This window comes from Alligator sinensis, unplaced genomic scaffold (assembly GCF_000455745.1).
Source record: "Alligator sinensis unplaced genomic scaffold, ASM45574v1 scaffold1031_1, whole genome shotgun sequence".
Lineage (NCBI taxonomy): Eukaryota > Metazoa > Chordata > Crocodylia > Alligatoridae > Alligator > Alligator sinensis.
This window is the reverse complement of record NW_005842167.1, coordinates 237,127-258,730: the sequence shown is the minus strand read 5'-3', so window position 1 is coordinate 258,730 and position 21,604 is coordinate 237,127. Positions and strand designations below refer to the sequence as shown.

At 40.9% G+C, this 21,604-nt stretch overlaps 1 pseudogene; it reads left to right on the top strand.

Annotated features, from left to right (window-relative positions):
* The window catches only part of LOC112550619, a 59,393-nt pseudogene extending 40,151 nt beyond the window's left edge, over positions 1-19,242 (top strand).
* Positions 19,243-21,604: the final 2,362 nt, after the last annotated feature.

The window sequence follows — 21,604 nt, the reverse complement described above, 5'->3', positions numbered from 1 at the left end:
TCCTGCTACCCCTCATGCATAGAATGTGGATTAATAAGACAAGTTCCCTTGTGTCTGTGCTGCACCTCACCTCCTCTTATACACTAAAAACAATGCAGTTTTTAGCAAAATTCAGTCATTCTTCTTAAGATGGGACTTATAAAATATCTTTGGGTTGGATTTTCACTGTATTTACCTAAAGATGTAGAGGGACACCTGGTAGATTGTCAAAAGCACGGAAGTGGCCATCAGAATCATTAGGCATTTAAAATCCTTTGGAAACTTCCCCCCTTTTTCCTCACCCATTTTTTAGCATTATTTACAATAATATTCAGGGGCCATTGAAAGAAATTTGAACTATTTAGATTAGGGTTATCCAACCACCCATTATTATTATTATTATTATTATTATCTATGTTATTATAGTATTATTTACCAGGATAATACACAGGGAAACACATGGCCTCTCTACAAAATGGTTTACAAACTAAGGCCTTTATACAGCAACAGGCAGAAACAGGTGCTTAAGTCCTTTGGACTAGGAAGGGGTTTAAGTGTTTGGTAGAGCTGAGGCCTACAAGGCAACTAGTAACATTCAGGCTTACAGCTCAGCTTGTTTAGAAGTTATGCCCATTCATGTGCTTGTAATTGGTATTTGGGCACCAGAACATAAATAAGCCTCAGATGCTGCTCCATATATTGTGTGCAAGACTTGTCTAAATACAATATAGGCTGGGTTCACATTAGAACTGGTTATTCAGATTAATTAAAATCAGACCTTTTCCATTCTAATGAAGCATAAATATGGATACATCGAATAATATTTTTGGAGTTCAAATCAAGATCCTTGATAACTGTTCAAATGAGTATACCAGCTCTTATTGAGGCTTCTCTGAAAATCTGATCCACAGTGGACCAAGTAAATAGAAGTCTGTTTTTACCGCAACACGTCATATAACAAATACAAAGCAGCTAAAGAAGCAATTTACCACTGACAGGCAATGCAAACAGTCAGCTGTAACAAAGGTCCAATCTGAAACTCAGTCCAGGAGTTAATACGACAAGAATCTTTTAAAGGATAAAATAAGTGGAGTAAAATAAATAGGATTATTCCTGTCCTGGAAGTCAAGCATATGCAAAAGGATTTGTCTACACTAGGAAATTTGTATTGGTTAATTTAAGTAAGGTACGTATTTTAAATATTAGTATAGGCAGTATGCAAGAGCTTCTAAACCATGTTATCTGGCCATGACCAATCCTACAATAGGAATTCTATTCCTGATGTTGAACGTGCATCAGGATGTTGCATAGCAAATGTAGATGAACTAAATAAGTCATTTGGGTCTCAAGATTAATCACTTGATAGATCCTGATTTAGAAACATCCCCCTAAAGGACAAATTGCATGCTAAAATCCTACTGAAGCTGATACAGTTTAGAATTAAACCTGCACTTAAGCGCAATTCTGATGAGATACGGACTTGCATGTGCTCAAGTGCAGTCTTGAACTTGGACTGTAAAATTACTTGTGATATTGAAAATCAGTCAAGCTGAAGCGAGAATTCTCAAGTCTCCTATTGAAAGTGAATTGCAAATGCATGACTTTGTAGGCTTCAGCTTTCTACTTTTCAGCAGATGGCACTGTAGGTAAGACTGTAGCAGCATTTGAATTATATCTCTGTATTTTCAGATATATGTGCATTTCCCATAAACAAATCTATTGCTGTTGAAATTTCACCCATTCAGTAAAAGTTTTTGATGTAGAGAGACATTTTTTTAGAGTTTCTTTAGAATTAAAAAACAATATTTTATTAGTTTGGGATACATTTTCAAATATATCTTTGAATGATTTCATATATTCCAAAGGGATCATGATTATTATTAATAGAATCTAAAATTCAATACATCTTCTTTTTTGTCTTCATTCTAGGTATTTTGGAAATTTTAAGTTCCAGTTCATATATTATGCACATCACAATGGTAAAGTATTGTGTTAGGTGCTGAATGAAGCAGCAGCCTGATGTGTTCAAGATTATCTGTCTATTATAGTTCCAGCTAGGACTCCAGAGGAAGGACTTACACAGCTATGGCAACACACAATGCTAAAAAAAATCTAAGGGAAACAACTACAACATGTAACCTGTAGGCATGAGATGGTGGTTGTTGTTCACATCAGGATGTACTAGTGGCTTTCTGTCATTCAGTGGCAGTATAGTCTCACTACAGAAAAGGCAATGGATAATGCCAAACTCGCAGAGCTAAGTGTTGCCCTTGACTGTTTGAGTGCATGTGAAAACTGACGACTAAATTAAGTCTGACGGCTTATCATTCTGTCTTTGGTATTTGTTAGGAGCTTGTCTCCCTGGTATCTATAGCACATAGATGTGGACACAGAACAGGCATGGAATTATAGGTAAATAGGGCTGGAAGTGACTTTACAAGGTCTTCTACTTTAGCCCATTGCTCAAGGAAGGATCATCCTAGACTAAACCATCCCAGCCAAGTGTCTGTCCAATTTGCTCTTGAAAACTTCCAAGGATGGAGATTCCACAATTCCTCCAGGTAATCTGTTTCAATGCTTGACCACCCTCCCTCATAATCAGACACGTGGCTTTGATCTCATCATTTTTCAAATATCTATTTAGAGCTGAATACAGGGAAACACCACTCCCTCCTCTGCATACCTGCAAAATGGACAGCTCAACCGCTGCTTACCCCCTCTCCATTCTAGTAGTCTCCCATATCTGCTGTACCTCCTACTTCTTTCCTCATTATCACATCACTCACATTGTTCCTCTCCCCCACCATCAGTTCTCCTGTTGCTTTCCCCTGTATCAGTTCCCTCCTCCTCCCTGCTTCATTGTTCACTCTCAGCAGTTCAGCATGCTCCTTCCCTGCCCTCAACACCCTCATATTAATTTGCCAGTTTCATTCCTGTGCCTTTGTAGGAGGTTTTCAGATACTATGTGCATGGGCATCATTATAGGAATCTAAATAGTCAGCAAGCCTAAGAATATGCCCCAATCTGCAACTCCTCACAGAAGCAAGGGTATGCCCTGGTGCTAAGTAAAACATACTTAACATGAGGACTAGAGATGAAGTGGGAGAATCATTACAGAGCTGACCTAGGAACTCTATGAAGAATGTCACAGAGGTGAACACAACTGAATTTGGAAAGTATGAGAGACAATTAAAGATGTACAGAAGGTGCTTGTTCTCCCTGAATCTTCAGTTCAGCAATTCTCAACCAAGGTCGCACAGTACCTTGGGTGGGGTGTTTGAGAGTCTTACAAGGGTGTTATACAGTGTCAGCAGTGTTAGGTTAACAAACAAGATTCACAACATAAACTCAGAGATTTCAAATAAAAATCCATAGTCATGGTGTTTCTGAGTTCTTTGCAATAGAAAAAAATCTACTCTATTTTTTTTCTGTAGGCCAAAAAAAAAAAGGTGAAAACTAAGAGCTGGCATTTTCCAAGGGGTTCCTTGAGTCTATCCAGGAGTGCTTTGCATCTAAAAAGGTTGAAAACCACAGTTTTAGTTACTCCTACTATAACAAGTAATGGAGATGGGTGCATATTCTATAAAGATGTGGGTTTTTTAATTGAATTTAATATACACAGTATGATTCTCATTTCACAAAATATTTTGATATAAGCACAACATTAAGCAAGAGAATTGTCATCACTGGTTGGTCTGGTGGTCTTGTCAAATTCAGTGTCATCACATTTGTAGCATTGCTTTGTGTACACTGCTCTGCTGCTGTTGCTAATGTGTCCTTCACCTTGCACACTTTTCCCACCCAAAAGCACATTGTTTCTGGTAAAAAGTTGTGTAACTTTACTAACCCTGGTGTTCTATTGTTGGCTTTTTAAAGCTGAGAGCTCAAAAGAGTGAACCAGCTGGTTGTACTCAAATCAAGGACTTGCTGCTAAGGCTGTTCCTACAGGCCTGGTCTCACACAAGGATGAGCCAGGCTGCAAAGCATTGTTCCATCTGTGCCTCTGCCCACCCACCTGCTTGCAGAGTGCACTGCTAGGAGCATGGCAGGAAGGCAGCACAAGAGCTGCCCGGGGGCAGGGAAAGGCAGGAGAAGGGAGCAGCAGCAGTGATAGCAGTTTCCAGAGGAGCAGGCACAGGCACTGCTGGAGAGTGCCAATGAGTGAGGAGGTAGGCAGACAAGGTTCTCCAATGCCTGAAGAAGGGTGTTTGTGCCTGAAAGCTTGTAAAAAACAAATTTTCCACCTATTTAGAACCTTGTCTGCCTATACCCCTACCAATATGGCTACAACCAACAACCCTGAAACAAGAGAGGAGAGCATTTACCTCCTCACATAGGGACCTTGCAGCACACTTCTCTTGCACTCATGGCACAATAGTGTGCTCTGGCACACCCTTTGGGAATGACCTTAGGTCATACTACATCAAAACATAAGCATGCATGTGTAAGTGGGAAAACTCATGCTAAGTGTTTTCTGAGCACCACAGAGATACTCCTCTTTGGGTAAGGAGTATTTCCAGTTAGTGTTATGTAGCTGTGGTACTGCCAGGCTGCTCTAGGGGGCCAATACCAATCATTAGTAGTCCTCTGCTATCCCAGGATGCACACTCCCAGTACTCTCCCTTCCCCACATGGATGATCTGTCTTTCCAAACTCTTCTGCTCCAGAATGCAGAGTTGGGTAGCCACAGGTAAGTAGGGTATCCAGCGGTGGGTAAGTAGGGAGCTACCAGGAATGCTGCAGAGGTTGGGGCAGGAAAGAATGAGCCAGGAGCTTCTGGGAGGGCTGCAGGACACTGAGCAGGAAGCTGTCCTGGAGGTAGAGGTAAATCACTGGTGGGGGTGCAGGGAGCAAGTGAATAGAGAAATGGGGTGAGCTAGGGTAGTACAGACCCATCCAGGAGGGTGGGATCCAATCCAAGAGCAGAAGAGCCTAAACTGCTATTAGAGAGCCAGACTCAGCAACTCCTAGGCTAAGGACAGACATTCAAAAAGCCTGAGCCTGAATTGATTCAATCTTTGCAGGTTAGTCCAACTTGGCTAGGCTGAACTGGTATGTAACCAGACAGACATTCTCTCTGGACTTAGGAAATTCAGGCACATACCTGCAGTGTCACAGGCTAGAAGCTGTGGGGCACTAGAGCAGCCCTCCCTTCCCTTGTACAATACTGAGCTGAGGGGGGCATGGCAACATACTCTGATTAGGGTGGTCTGCCTGCACCATCACAGGCTTTTCCCTGCTTGCTGCTCAAGGGGTGGGAGTGTTGCTAGACCCCAGCCCCCTGCTAGAACTCTGAGGCAAGGGGTAGGGGGTACAGTGCATGCATCTGTTGATAATACGGAGCTTTTCAGTCTCCCTCTCCCTGCTTCCTTATACTGTTTGCAGCAAACTGACAGGTAAGCAAGCCAACAGGGATCTGATAACAGTGTTTATCACTCCATCAGCAAAACAATAGCCTCTCTCCATTATTTCAAACTCTGCTTAAACAGTTTACCAGCTGCCCTGTTGATTAGGCCCAAATAGCCCTAAGTGGTCACTGGTTTGTCTGCCTATCCCTGGTGAAATTAGAGACACACAAACATCTACATTCACTAGCATACCACATGCCTAGGGTCTTTGGGGCTGGGGTCCCTGCTGTGGGAGATAGGAAGGGGGAGGGACTTCCTGCTTGAGCAGCGAGGGGCGGTAGGGCAAGGGGAAGCCAGACAGATCCTGCTGTGCCTGCAAGTCTCTACTGGAGTTGCAGCCAGGGAGAAGAGGGGAGGGGCCAGCTCTGCTGTGAAGCAGAGAGCCCTGCCCAGCCCAGCCCAGAGAGCATGCCGGGATGCTGGGGGGTGGGGATCTGGTTTATCTTAAACTAGCAAAGGGTCTGGGGCAGACATTGCATAAACTGGTTTGAGCCAAATCATTTAAGTCTGATATTACATTCAACCAGGTTTATCTCAAACCAGTTTCAGTCATTTTCAAACTAGTGTATGTGCACTGAACATCTGTTCTGTTACAGGTTTAAACCAGTCTCTGATCACTTAAACAATTTTGTGTGTAATGTTTGTTCCTAGCCCTAGTCACAGGCTTTTCAGGCATGGAAAGTGCTAAGCCAATATCCTAAAGATGTTCCCAGGCACTACTCATGTTAGGTTTCTCCTTTTAAATGGAGAATTTGTCATTGTTGTCTGGAAGGGCCTATTTGAGAGCAAGCACACTCTTGTCAAAGCCTAATTCTTGGCAATCACTGCGCTTAAGCCATTTATGTTTTGAGCCTGTCAGGTGCCAGGGAAACACATTATAATTTGAAAGTCATTATCATATTGCACAATTCTGGCCCTCTTATAATAAATACATTTTATATCAAGTACTACAATGTATTTAAAAATACAAGGATGATAAGAATGGACACAGCTTTACCTTACCTATAAACAGAGACTATACCTGCCACATCAGTAAAACAAACTCAGGATATGTGTGATATCCCATTAACCCCCTCAAAACATTGTTGGGTTTGTGTCACGTTCTGTTTCCCATTCATACAGTATGGCAAGCACAAGAGCTTTGTACACCTCTAATGTGGTTGAGCTTAATCCTACGCTGACTTAATACTTACTTTGTAAGCTTGCCAAAGACTGCACTAACTTTCTATGTGCAAGACTTTACTTCTCCATTAATGCTAGCATGGGTATTCAGAACCTGGATGACTGGAAGCTCACTTCCACAGAGTGATATGGTAGGGATACTCTACTTTTTTCTAGAAATTAGTTGTCATATCATAAGCAAGTCACTTGCCCAGCTTCTTCTTGAAAAGCCAGGCAGTTCCAAGTTCAGGTTTCCTGTCAATTTATTTTTACATGTGCAACCTTGTTCCCAAACAAAATCAGCAAGCATACAAACAAATAAAAAAGCTGTGGTCTTTCTACAGACCTAGAGGAAGCAACCCAAACTCTGCTTCTCACTCAACGCAACACCCTCTTCACTTCTTTTGCCTTTGCTCCCTGCCCCTTGTGCTCTTAACTTTTTCTCTGTAGCTCTCCCCTCAAATACTGATAATCAGTTACAACTGGCCCCAGGCTTCCAGCCAGGCAGACCCTTACCTGCTATCTGCAGCTGGTCTCAGTCCTCTGCAGGTTGAGCACCTCCTTACACATATAAACCTCAATTTTTCTCAAATTGATGAATAATTGAAAGCTCATTGCCAGAGCAGCAAAATGGTCTACCAAGAGTTCAGGAAATATTTGTACAACCTTTATGATTCAGTTATATTAACTCTTATCTTTTTGTGAAATAAGTGGGAAAATTCTTGCTTTTGGAAAACTTTGTTTCAGGGTTTTCTATTTTTCATTAAGATGTGTTGTTCAAAAAACCCCCCAAACAATCCAAATACATTTGACTTACAATTAAGAAATAACTTTCTATATTCACTCTAGCTGCCTGTCAGATGCTAAAAACCTACTTCGAAAAGTGAAGTGAAAGCCCCTACAAATACTCCTAAGCCAGTGAGGCTTTTGGGACAGAGTTATGGAATCTCTTCCTGAAAGATAAATCTGATCTTATTATAAAAATTGGAACTTTATCATCCAAAGCACACTTTCTCAAAGCAATCATGATGCAGAAAATACTTGCATTTTTTTCCAACTCTTTTCATGGTCGCTAATCTGTAATTCTTAGATGTGTTGCATTTCCATTCTGACATATTTTAGAAACCTAACATGCCTTTGTAACTGAGGATATCAAAATTTACAAATAATGAAAGTCTGTTTTTACAAGGTTTAAAATATGAATTCATACCCTGTAATCTCTGGAAGCAGCTTTGGGGCACATAATTATGCTCCAGCAGCCTTAACACTGAAGACCTATGACATGACTGTGTTAACCCTGTGTGGTAAAGGTGCTATGTGAGTATTTAGTAGTGACAGACAATTTATGAATTACTGGACACAGGTGACTGGAATGATGCTGTTTACCTAAGTATGTATAAACAGACATTTACTTAAAGACATGAATTAAAAGTTACATTGCAGCTTTTCAGCCAGAGCTCACCTTAAGAAGGTATGCTGCAGCAGGACTAAGCACCAAGAGTCTCAAGAGACCTGCTGACTGACTCAGGGGAAAACGCTGAAAAGAAAATGTCTGTTCTTCCAAACACAATCATTTTAATTCAGATTAATAAGAAAATCATATTCACTGCATTCCTGTTTGGAAGAAAATCTCTTTTTCCTGTCAACATAGACATTGTCTTAGTGGCTCAGTGCAATTTGACATATTTTCCATTTCCTTGTAAAATCATTTTATTGTAAAAAAGGAAATCTCATCTGAAAAGCTTCAAGGAGTTACCACTCTGCCTTTATTTCTACCTGTTACAGAACATTTTCTGTTGCTATTATCCATTCCTCCTCCTCTGTCGTTCACAATGTCTCCTTATCCTGGAACACCGGCTTTTTCTCACTGGATTAAAAATGGTCTGAAAATGGAATCACCTCTGAATATGTTTTCAATCATACAGTCCAAAGGTTTAACTGCAGGCCAGACAGCTACAGATCCTATGGAATAATCCAGGCCTGGGTCATTGGGTCATTTCTGCTGTTTTATACATCAGTTCTTGCTGATCTCTGCCTTTTTAGAATTTTCCATCCATAGTGCCAAGAACTACGTAAAGTTAAGTACAGAAGCATTGTCATCCTGAAGGGGTAGCATTTTGTAAAGGAGTTATATTATTTATGTGGTGAAATTGTGACTTTCTGCATGAAACTCTTTAATGTTTAGGTCCAAGTAGTCTTATAACATAAGATGACACATTGCATTTTCTCAAGCAATTTTTTTTCAAATAATCAGACTGCACTTTGCCTGTAAAGTCATATGTTCCTGAGACCTGGAAGAAGGGGTTGCTAAAAAAAGGTAAAAGTTAAAGTAGGCATGGGACTGTGCTATACTCTGTAGAGGCATAACACTGAGCACATCGCCTAAAGCAAAAAACCGAGGTGTCTCTAGGCCTCTTTTCTACCATCTCAATCCAGTGTAATTACATTGCCCCTTGATGTAATCCAGGGAGTCTTCAGGGCCTGTGTAAATTATGGCAGCTTCATGTACTTTTGCATGGGGCCTTGCCAGTGGTTGGTACTCAAGTCAACCTCCCATATCCCTCCTATTGCAAACCTTCCTCTAGATAACATTTTGCACTGAATCTCAGATGGCTGACTTGCAGCAATCTCCTACAATACCTGTACCATAGGAATCCAGGACCCTGCAAAAGATGTGGCCATCAGGGTCCCTTACACTGCTCTAACCCTTTTACACAATGGGACCAGAGTAAAGATCTCACATGAGATCTGCACTCAGCAGCTTCATTTCACAAGGGATATGGGGATGTTTTTTATTCACATAGGTTAATATTTCTGTATCTAAGGTTTGAATACACCCCAAACTTCAAAGCTGCAGTGGAAACTCCTAAACCAATGTAAAACCCACACAGCTATCATAGTCACAAGAAAGGTAATGTTTTGAAAAAATTGGACCTTACCCTAGAAAAGACTAATTCACATGCTTTATTATACATTCCCATTACACCCTGATGAAATATTGAAAAGTGACATGCACATATACGTCTTCAAGATTGGGGCTTTCACCTGAATCCTAAATTAGTAACAAGAACAAAACTAGGTAATTTTTCTGTGTTGCAAACTATTGTATAGCTCTGTGTTATGAAAAGAACATGCAGAATGTGGTGGGATTGCTAATAAATCACAGCATTACCAGCTCTCTTGCTATTTCTATTCTACAGGAATCCATATGCCCAGAAAAGCAATCATTATCTTATTGAACTCAGACCTCCAGTTGGATTTCTTATTCCATACTGGGGTCAAATCAATGAGCCACTGAACTTTTGTGGAGATTTTGATTTAGATTCAGACGTGGGGCACAACTGTAATACTTGGAAAAAAGGCTGTAAAACTTGGCTGAGTTTCAGGTTATTAAGGAAACTTAAACCAAGCAAATGTTGTGCAAACTTTTAATAATGAAGTCTGAAAAAAGCAGTTCTACTACTTAGTATGCTGTTCTAGTATTAAAAGTATTATTATAACCTATCGCTTTTCATGCTCAAAACTGCCCCCTCAGCTGGATAGGTCTGTGAGGCAACTTAGCTTCCTCACCCTACTTTTTACAAAGTGCAGAGCATCTTAGCATTTGGTTGAAGATATGAGTGTGGGCAACTGAAAACTCTGTTTACTTAAAAATGACTTTCAAGTTGCATACACTCCCCCGCCCGCGCCCCGCTAGCTCTATTCCTTCTTCATTCTCTGGCCTTATTCCCAATGGTCTGAATCCCCTCCTCTCAGTCTTTACTGCCAACCCTCTTTGTCTCCTACCAGGCTGCCTTTTATTTTAACAAACTCATTCTATTTTGCAATAGCTGATGATTCTATTGACCTTTCCCTTATTTAGGATGGATTAAGATGCTGTTAAAAAAACAAAGGTGAGAAGAAAGGAATGAGAAACTTGGATACAAAGAACAACTATAAAGTACATGGTGTGTCATATGATTTAAACAGCACAGTGCACTTTGAAAATGAATTATATAGCGAGCAACTGAGCCTGATGGGACTCATGCATGGAGCTGAACCTAAAAGGCTGAGAAGTCATTGCTTTTCAAATGACCTGAAATTGTAGAGCAGTGAGACTTATTCAAGAGTGGAATTTGAAAGAAGAAAAAACCCTGAAAGGAACAAAACCAAGTGTAGTTAATTTTAATAAATTATGCCTTTGGCATCATATTTGTGAACGTTTTTATCAGACTGCTATTATATCACTAGTTTCTTTCTGAAATGGGCCAGGGGAATATAGGGGTTTTTTTTATATGCTATTTATGTAGTTCTATGGAAAGATCCAGCATGAACTGTGATTAACATCATTAGACCATTAGGTATCTAGGATACCAGTACATCATGGTTATTTGTGACTAGTGCCCACTATCCTGAATAGATTGAGGGGAACAATTTAAGCAGGACTTGTTCCAATTACACACTTGTTCAAGCTAACTATGTTTGAGTCCCCTAAACCAGCTCTGAATACTGTTGGCTTAGGTTTTATCACAATGGGGTGGTAGTGTTACAAATCTCAAACAAAAGCTCCAAAGTACACCATGTGCTGCAAACATGAGTGGCAAGGCAAAGTGGGGTACATGAAAATGTCTAACTTAAAAAACCCATGTTTTTTGATCCATTTAGTCTCCACATTGAAATAAGCCACTCCTGCCTGTTTTGTAAACTGTAGACTCCTAGTAGGTGAGAACAAAGATTAATGTATTGACCCTTGTGTGTTCACACCCACTTTATTATTATGTTCAGAGCCAGATTCCTGTCCCCTAAGGGGATTCAGACTCCTCCTACCTGCCAGGAGAATGTCCTATATTTGTGTTCAGAACTACCCTCATCCCAAACCTCATGCTTAAACCCAGCTGGGATTCAGAATTTAAGCACTTTTCCTGAGTCCAGTGATAGGCCTGATCTGGGAGGTATTGTCAGAACATAGAATCATAGAAAATTAGATTTGGAAGGGACCTCGGGAGGTCAGCTGGTCCAACCCTCTGCTCAAAGAAGGACCATTCCCAACTAGATCATTCCAGCCAGGGCTTTGTAGAGCCAGGCCTTAAAAACCTCCAAGGATGGAGACTCCACCACCTCTCTGGGTAACCCATTCCAGTGCTTCACCACCCTCCTAGTGAGAAAGTTTTTCCTAATATGCAACCTAAACTTCCCTTGCTGCAGCTTGAGACAATGGCTCCTTATTCTGTCATCTGCCGCCACTGGGAACAGTCTAGCTCTATTCTCTTTGGAACCACTGTTTAGGCTGCTATCAAATCCCAACTCAGTCTTCTCTTCTGCAGACTAAAAAAGTCCAGTTCCCTCAGCATCTCTTTGTAAATCATGTGCCCCAGCTCCCTAATCATTTTCTTTGTCCTCTGCTAGACTCTTTCCATCTTGTCCACATCCTTTTTATAGTGGGGGTCCATAACTGGACACAGTAGTCTAGATATGGCCTCACCAGTGCAGAATAGAGGAGAATAATTACTTGCCTTGATCTGCTGACAACTCTCTTACTAATGCAAACATGTCTAACACACACTAAGAAGATAATGATCCATGCAAAAAACCCCAGCAACAACAAAAAACAAACAGTGGTGATTAGCACATTATTTTTTTAGAACTCAGCTGGAGGAGGAGCTTGTCATTTGCTTCATACTGTAGTGGCTAAAGCAAAACTTTAGAAAGTGGGAGACCAATAAAATTCCACCCTTAAAACAGGGGATTCAAACCTGTATCTGCTACCTTTCAGGAATGTCCTAAACACCAGGCTGCAGGTTGGGACTCTGCTTCTGCTGATGTTGTAACACTATGCAAAGCAGCAAAATGTGAAAGATTCATCGAGTCTCCCAGTATTCTCTCTCCCACAAGCTTCTTGTTAAATGTCAATGTATCCCAAAGGCCAAGTGCTTCTCATTTCGCTGCCCAGTGTTCTTCATTGGGCAAGGAGAATAGAGCTAGGCACCAGTGAGTCCCAGGTTCTGACCTGGATTCCTAGTCACAGTTTCTCAACATTTCTCTAGTCCAGGTCTGACCAGATTTCTTGTCACAATCTACTTCAATGGCAGATTCAATGGTAGATTCAGACTTCAGTGGTCTGGCTTTTCCTCCTACTGCTACCCAGGTAGTGTAGACAAGTAAGCAAAATCACTGGAAAGAAAATAAATGGACTGCAATGGGGGGAGGGCGTGGGGGGGCAGGCTGAGACTGGAGGGAAGACAAAAAACTGTAACAGGATCTCATGCTTTTACCTGGATTCACAGTGAAAGCATAGGAGAGACAGGCAGCTTTCACTTATATTTTGTTGCTTTGAGATGATGGCACCTGGTGAGTGCTGGCTGGGAGGTGTGTGAGCATGCTGCATCATTTTTGAGGGTAAAGAATCTTTAGAGATTTAAGTGCTAAAATAAAAAAAATGATATGCTGAATCAGTGAGAACTATGATTTTTCAAAGCCTTATTTGGCCACATTTGATGTGGATTTAAGTCAGATCCCTCTAACAAACCACATACCATCTGACACCTCTAGTCCCATTACTCTGTGTGTGGGGTGGCATGAGTGAGAGTTGACAGCCTAGAAATTACAAGTTCAAGGCTATAGCAGAAGTGTTTATGGCATGGCCTGTAAGAGTCCAACAAATCTTTAAGTCTGATAAATACCTTGTCACAAGGACACAAAAAAGGAAAACTACCAAATCAAGACAGACAGGTTCTGATCCTGACAGACTGGAGCACAATATTGACTCAAGAGAGGAACTGATATTGATTGAATTACCAACATCATCCTCTTTCTTGCACCACTCAAGGATTTCCTTATAGTTTCCCCTTCCAAATACTAATGAGTTGATGTGATCTGACAAGGTTACAGCCAGAGATAGTATAGCTACAGGCCATTTTTAAATAAACCATTCAACTATGCACTGCCTATTGATTTTGATGAATTGAAGACAATAGGAAAGGAAGAATTTACCTCATTAAAAAGAGTTAATTGCAATGCAAAAAGCACTGTTAATGGTAGGCTGCTGATTTGTTGTCCTCCACAAACAAATTAAACATGAAATGGACAAATAGTCCCTGCATTTTGGTCAAGCCCTTAAATGATGATGCAGTTCTACAGAAGTAAAAACAAATTCAATCTTTCTAAGCAATTAAGGCAATTCAATGTTGTTATTTTTAATTTCTACTGACTTACAGTTACATTGCAAATGGAGTCTAGCTGGACTAAGTTATGATACCAATCTTATTTTGGAAATTAGCAAAGCTGTTCCTATACCTTACTAATGTTCATATGTTAACAATGCAGCCATTTGTCAACCTAGACATTATCTCTCATAATATCTGAGCTTTTGAGAAGCAGCAGAATGATGTGGTATTTGTGAAGAGGAGACGGTGTGCTAGGGGCATATACCTGTAAACAGATTAACACAATGTATAGCCGCAACAAGAGATCCACGCTCACGTAACTCCATGCCAAGTACTAGCAGAAGGATCCATTCTTCTTTCTGCCCACGAGTAGAAATCTATGCACTTGTTACTCATCATTTTCACTGAGGTAATTAATAAATTCAAAGGAAATAGTAGAGTTGCTAGTTTTAAAAATCAGCTAGGAAAACAAGTTTGCTAGTTATTCAAGAACCACTGAGCTTTTAATGATAAGTGGTGATTTGTAGTTAGGATTACTAGTACCACAATGTTCAGTGGTAACACTTTTAACGAACACAAGTCACATAGTCATCATGATGGCATTAATTGCAGTCAGTTCAAATTAGAGCTGAACAAAATTGATGAGCTTCATTTTCCATTAATCTTTATATACTTCTTTTCAGACTGATTAATTCCACTAGTAACACATGCTTTGATATAAACTGGGATATCCTATCAAATTCCAAATTTAAAAAAAAATCTTCATTAGAATCTAAAGGGACAGTGCAATTTCCCTAGCCACTCATGTGACTGGAGAATTTCATGTTGAAAACGCACGCAAATTTGAAGAGTATCCATGCATACCCAAGATTATTTCAGCTTGGGTCATTCAAGCAAGAACAACTTGCAGAAGAAAAAATTACTTTTCAGTCTAATTTGTGCACACAGCAAAGAATCAGAGCATTCAGCAGATGCACAACCAGTGTTGGATGCTCTGGAAAAATTCACAAATTTTCTAAAATGAGGGCAAGCAATGCTCAAGCACTGACAGTTTTATCTGTAACTTCACACACAAGTTTCACATTTTTTCTAGCTCTATAGTCGCAAACCAGATTTCACCTTAGTTCATGGCACCCCAGCCACTTGTTGCCCATATTATAGCATTTTTCTCCTGTTCTGGTTCTCAAAAATTGGTTTACTGCTTGTTTGTTTGCCTTTCCCAGCACTGCCTCCCCTCCCCACTCTTCCCACACCCTCTCTCTCTTCCCCACTCCCTTGTCTTTTGTATTTCAGTTTCCCTCTTCTTTTTATACTCTTTCTGCATGTCCTTTCACAGCATCTGATGAAAGCCAGGTTCATCTTATGAAAGCTTGTGACAGACAGACAGACAGACAGAATTTGGTTAGTCTGTAAGGTGCAAATCTACCCTGCCTTTTCAAAAGTGTAACAGGGAACCAGGGAGGAGCTATGGGACTAACAATGGAGCAATACCACACAGGCCCAGGAAACACACGAGGCATCAGAAGTACAAATAGTGCTCGGATGAGTACAGACAGATGCCCACATCAATCACATACTTACTCAAGAGTGATCTTGAAGAAGAGCAATGTACATCAAGTCAAGGGTTTACCTTTCAACACACTGGGCACATATACATGTGCAATTAATGTGACTGAAAATACTTTGGCTCAATTTGAGCCAGAGTAAACTAATCCCAATGTCACTACCTACACATGCATTTAAGTGCAGTAATTTACTGTGCTGCTGGATACCGCTTGTATCTGATGGGACTATCTGGCAGTACAGTAAATTAGTTTACTGTGCCCTAATTGCCATGCATGTGTAGACAGTGATGCTTTACTGTGCGGCAAATTAATCTGCTGCCACAGTAAAGTGCCCTGTGTAGACACACTCTCTTTAATCTAAAACCCATATCAAGAAACATCAATTGCCCTGCCTGGATATCAGCAGTCTGAATCCATATCTTCATTATTAGTGACTGAATATTAGTGTCAGATTTCCATGGGCTTTAGAATAGGTCCCAGGACCTTCTGTCTGATAATAGGAAACTTACAAGTTTCCTACAGTATTGCATGACAGAGACCTTCATTGTTGTACATCATTCTGATCTGAGTGTAGATTGTAGGGTCTCTAGCTGTTTGTAAGAATAATTATGTTTCCATTGTAGATCCTGCTACTGTCTAAATGGTGATGATTTATTAACTAAATTTCTATATACAGTTCCTTACATGGGTTCATAACACATACAAACTAAATACTGAATATATATTTTGGCATGATATTCTGCTATTTCTCCTAATAACATATTTTCTTGGACACAGCACATCCCTGTATATAATCTGCACCTTGTTTTTAAGAGGCAGGATGAAGAAAAAAAATATTCCTTGCAAAAACTGAGTAGCAGCAGCTAGGGAACTGTGGTTGCTCCTGTGCCTGCTGTGAGTCCCACACACTAGATTGGACCCATGCACAGAGTCTGACCCTTTACCTGAATCCAACCCTGTGCACTAAGTCCAGGGCCACACGTTGAGTCCAATCCAGTGCATTGGGTCCAGGACTGCATGCTAGGTCAGACCCCACATGCCAGGTCAGGGGTTCTGTTCCAGGTCTGACCTAGAACATTGGCTCTGGCCATGAACTGACCCCATGTGCCAGCCTAATATGGCACATGGGGCTATGTTGTTCAGGCAAAGGGCTCCCCATCGGTTTGGAAATTTCCCATTTAGAGAGCAGTAATATTAACTGCCATGACTCTTATGGCCATAGCAATTAACAGTGGTACCACCCCCTCCGAGGCATGTCTACACATACATTTAAGTGTACTTAAAATTTATGTGCATTAACTTAATGCACATTAAATGGGTTTAGGCAGGCATCTACAAATGCAGGCATTAAACTTAAGTCCCAAGTCAGTCCATACACAGCATTAATGCGGTTTAACGCCTCTACACATTTGTTGATGCACTTTAACTATTTGCAAATAGCCTAAATTCACCATGTTTAATGTGCATTAATTTAGGCTAATGCACATTAAAGCATCATGTGTAGATGTGCCCCCTATGTTATATTTCCAGCACTATATGGATCCAGCTTTTTCACATATAATGCACACCCCAGGTTTCACCAACTGATTTTGGTGAAAAAGATGTGGGTTACATGTGCAAAAATGTAGTATTCTATAGGGACCCACCGCATAGAATTTCCTGTGTAATCTTCACATTAAATGCATAGGCATTAAAATGTTCATTTAAACCACTGCATCAAAGGGTCAGGCATCCATATAGAATTTTTCTAAGCAACCAACTTGTGTGGGAGTACGGTTGGCTCAGGTGTGTTGAGATGGAGGCTTGAGGAAGGTGTTGCAGCGTGCAAAATGCTAAACAACATGCTGAGATTTTTCAAGGGAAAAATCCTAGGGAAATTAGGCAGACAAGGTTCCTTGGGTGAATTTGATATCTTTTATTAGACCAACCCAAATAGTTGAAGAATAGTTATTAAGCAAGCTTTCGGGTTCAAAAACCCTTCGTCAGGCTCAGGAAGTTTCAGCAGTTGGTGTGTGCTCTTCCTGGATGGAATGAAAAGTAAAGAAGCCAGAGGCTGGGCTGAGGAGTCAGGGAAATTAGGCACTTAATTCCCACTGAAGAAAAAATCAAAGGCTCCTTTGAAAATCCCATCCCTAATTCCTAGATTGTCAATAGAAGATCAGATAATGAAGGGGAAGGATTTTCCTTGTGGAAAAATCCTAGTAAAAAAAAGATATATGAAAGTTCAGAGGCAGAGTTCTAACTGATGTTTAATAATAAAACTAATGGCCAGTCTAGTGATTTTATGTACAAAAGGTGCATGGTAGAGCATAGGGGTGTAATGTGTAGAGTCACAAGTCACAAGCAATGTGATTAGATCCAGTAGCACCATCTTCATTAGGGGATATAAATTACTCATTCCCTGGTTAAAAGAGTCTCAACTGCTCTAAATCCATAGTATGGACCTTGACAGGTGGTAACAGAATAAAATGCCTTGTTTTCAAGAGAGTTCTAGGGCCATATCTAAAAAGGGATTTAAGTACACAGAACAGGTTTCTGAGGAGCTTCAGGCACCTAAGACCAAACCTGCAATGTAAAAGAGGATCTACTCAGCAAGCCCCTACTCCTGGAAGCTCCTAAAATCTGCTAGACATTTCCTAGTTCAGACTGGTAACTCTTGAAAGATCACTAAGGGCCTGCAGTTCTGCTTCTGCACATGCCCTGAACTGCCCCATGCTGTGCAGGTGGGCACTTAAACCCATTAAAATATTCACAACTATAAGAAACAGGCAAAGAAGTACCTAATTCCCCTGATGCAGCAGGGGTGCTCGGGGAAGCCTAACACACCACTGGGATCAGGCTCCTCACAAAATATATGCCTTGCTGCTTTATTTTTAAAGTGAAGCCAGTGGGTTAATGCTCACCTTTTATATAGTAGCAAAGTGGTTAGAGCATTGTCCAGGTTCTAGGCCCAGCTCAGCCTGAGGGGTTTCAAACCCAACCTAACTCCCATAAAAAGGTAATAAGTTAGGGATGGGGATGGGGAGATGGGGATGGAGAGATGGAGGGGGGAGGGGCAGTTCTCCACAATTTTTGTTGAAACTGTGCCACTGTTCAGACAGGAATGCAAAAGTCATGGGGCCAGCAGAATGAGGGAGAAGTCCTACGTTTTACTCTCTACTCCAAATCGCTGTTACATTAAACAGTCATTGGATAAAAAACAGAAGTAAACCTGAAAGCAAAGGCCTTCCAACCTTTCCCCTTCCACCTGAGTGCCCTAAATATTAGGCTAAGGAGTCAGGCTCCCTCTTGTGCTCTCTCTTACTGAGCCTATGAATTATGCCTTCCTGTCTGGCCATCTGATAGTCTTTGGGGGTGGGAGTAGATTTGAATCCCGAGGGAGGAAACCTGAATTCTACAGCTACCTCCAACTTTCTGAGAAACTGCTGTGACAATGAGAATATTACATAAAAGGTAGGCACCACAGTGTTAAAAAAGTGACTTCCACTCAGTTTTAATGAAGTCCACCCACTGCCCCCACATCCAGCCAACAACCTTCAGCAAGTGGCTCAAGGTCTCCAGTGGACAGAGGCATCTATCTGCAGTCCTGACTTTGGTGCCTAACCTCTCCAAGGGGCGGGTAGAACAGCTGACATACCCTTGGATTTGGTGTTTCCTATTAACTAGCAAGTAGCATCATATGAATTTTTTGAATAGCCCTTCAACAGCCCTGGCTGTTTTTGTGCACAGTACACCAGCCACAAGCCCACATTCTGGAGTCCATTGTGGGGATCAGGTACCTAAAATTAAGTGTTATGGCACCCAGGTGCCTAAGTCCCCTGTTGGATTTGGCCTCCAGTGACTGCAGTAACATTTTACATTTCTCATGTTGGACTTTCTAGACATTTACTGGTCTCAGGACTGGAATTCTGGAAAACTGGACTAGTATATCTTGGCCTCAGAGGGAGCATCCAGATGAGCACGCCTCTGTGGTATGTCGCACCATAAACGCATCTGCAGTGCCATATACTGCAGTCAACTCTTCTCTGTGCTGCAAGTGCATGTTGCCTATGTGTGCACTGCTCCATTTTTTCCCCCATGTTTTTTTTTTTACCCTTATATCTGAAAGAAAAACCAAGCAGCACACACATGGGCAGCGTGTGTAGCTGGTAAGTGGAGCCAGGCTGCCCAGAGCCATGCTTTGGCTGCTTGCCAGGCTCTGTGTGGCAAGATTGCCACAGCTGCAGCCCTGGTAGGCCCCCAGCACCTCAGGTAAGTCTGCTGGGGCCAGCACAGTGCTGGCCTCAGCCTCCCCTACCACCCCCAGGGTAACTTGCTGCATACCAAATTGCGCATGGCACAGGCATTCCCCGGGGACAAGCAGCTGCAGCACAAGGTGTGCCACTGCTACTTGTCCCTGGGGAACCAAATGTCCACACTCATCTGGACATGACCACAGTGGTCAAGGAAAAGTAAGTTAATCTTTTTTGAGAAAGAAATCACTTGGTACAGACAAAAGAAAATATTCTTTCCTAATCTTCTATTCCTGCTTACCTTCAAAACAGTAAAGTTTTAGAAAAACTGAAAGTGGAATCGTTTTCAGGACCCAGTTGAACAGCATCATTTAGCATTAGCATCATGTTGTCTTTCCTAAGTGCACTTAAGTTTGGGTCAGACTGTTGTCAAGAATCACCTGCTATCCAACCCAAATCATGTTCCTACTGAAGTCATTGTGTCTGTGATGTTCTCCCTCTCTCCATTTAAAATGAGCTAGTGTCTTCAATACCAATTTAGTAGCTTAAACTCATAAATATATGAACTTCCACAACACTCAAATACTTTGAATGATCTCTGGAGTTATCTTGAGTAGCAAGTAAAATTTCCTGAAAGTGAGGCCTTCTAGTCTGTAGAATAATTTCCCAAGATAAATGATGAATGACCCTTTGCAAGGCACACTTACTACCATATTGGACAAAAATGTAAAATGGTGTCCAACATTTGTTGCACCAGCCCAACATTTGTTGCACAAGTCCAGTATTTGCATGGGGGTGAACTTGGTGACCAAATAAATCTTCACCCATCTCTAATTTCCCCCATTTGCTTGATCTACTCCAACATTTCAGCCTTTTTTGTTGGGCTTTTCTTATTATTCCTTGAACTTTACTTAGACTGTGTACATAGAGATTCAGGATACTTGCATGGTACAATGCGTTATATAACGCTCTCATAAATAATGATTTATTTTAATATAGGAAGCTGTGTTGATCACCCTCATTTCCCTTCCCCACCTCCAAAGACATTTGCAATTCCATTTCCTAGGGGAATGAGCTGCAGCTTTCATTCTGAACACTGAGGGATTTCAATCAGACCCTGAATATTAATTATCTTAACATTTTAAATTGATGTTAAGGAAATCTTGATTCTGCCTCCTTTTATCTTGCAGGTGTAAATAATGCAGGCATAATTATTTGGAAAATGACAGCTGCAATGACAGGTTGTTCCTAAAGGTGTATTTTTGTATCTGAATGTGCCACTAGGTAATTTAACATAGCTCTTACATAAAAGAGTTTTCAGCTACAGATCTCAAAGCACTCTGCAAAGTATAGCTTGTTCCAGTATGATGATTTCTTTTTAAACAAATAAGGAATATATTTTTATCTTGCTCCTAGCCCCTCTTTTTTACTGTCTTTAGGGGTACCTGATCTCCTCAAGTCTATTACCCATTGGGCAGTCAGTACTGCCTGCTTTCATTTCCTCAGTTATTTTTCAAATATTACCACCATGGATTTCTTGGAAAGAAAGTGAAATTGTTCCTTCTTCTTCTTGAAGGAGGTTTGATTGATATACTTGGTTTTAATTTTTGTCACAAAATATTGAGGTGACACTTCTAATATGATAGCTATTTAATAACCGTTTATGGGAAATAAATAGCTTTTTGCACGCTTCCTCCCCATGGGTTGTTTTCATGGGAATGCTCTTCCTTTCACACCAGCTGCTGTCTACAACACTGAAAAATGTTCCTCCTTCTCATCTTCCCCTGACAAACATTCAGAAAAATAAATAAAGCCCCCAAAATGTTAAACTTTCACTGAAACAGACAGTAAAACTGCATTTCTCCATAGTGACCATAACAGAAAGATAGCTTTTTGTATTTCAGATGTTTATTATGAATGTCAACTGAGCAGAAGAGCAGCTCCAGCAATTTCTAATGCATAATGTCATCAGTGCTATATCCTGAAATCCTTCTGGCCTGTTCTGAGTTCCTTCTGGCCTGACTTCTGTTGATAAAGTATTCTGAGCCAAAGGCACAAAGCGTAACAAACACATTTATTGAAAGCCAGGACTATAAAATGAAGGCTTTATAGGTCCA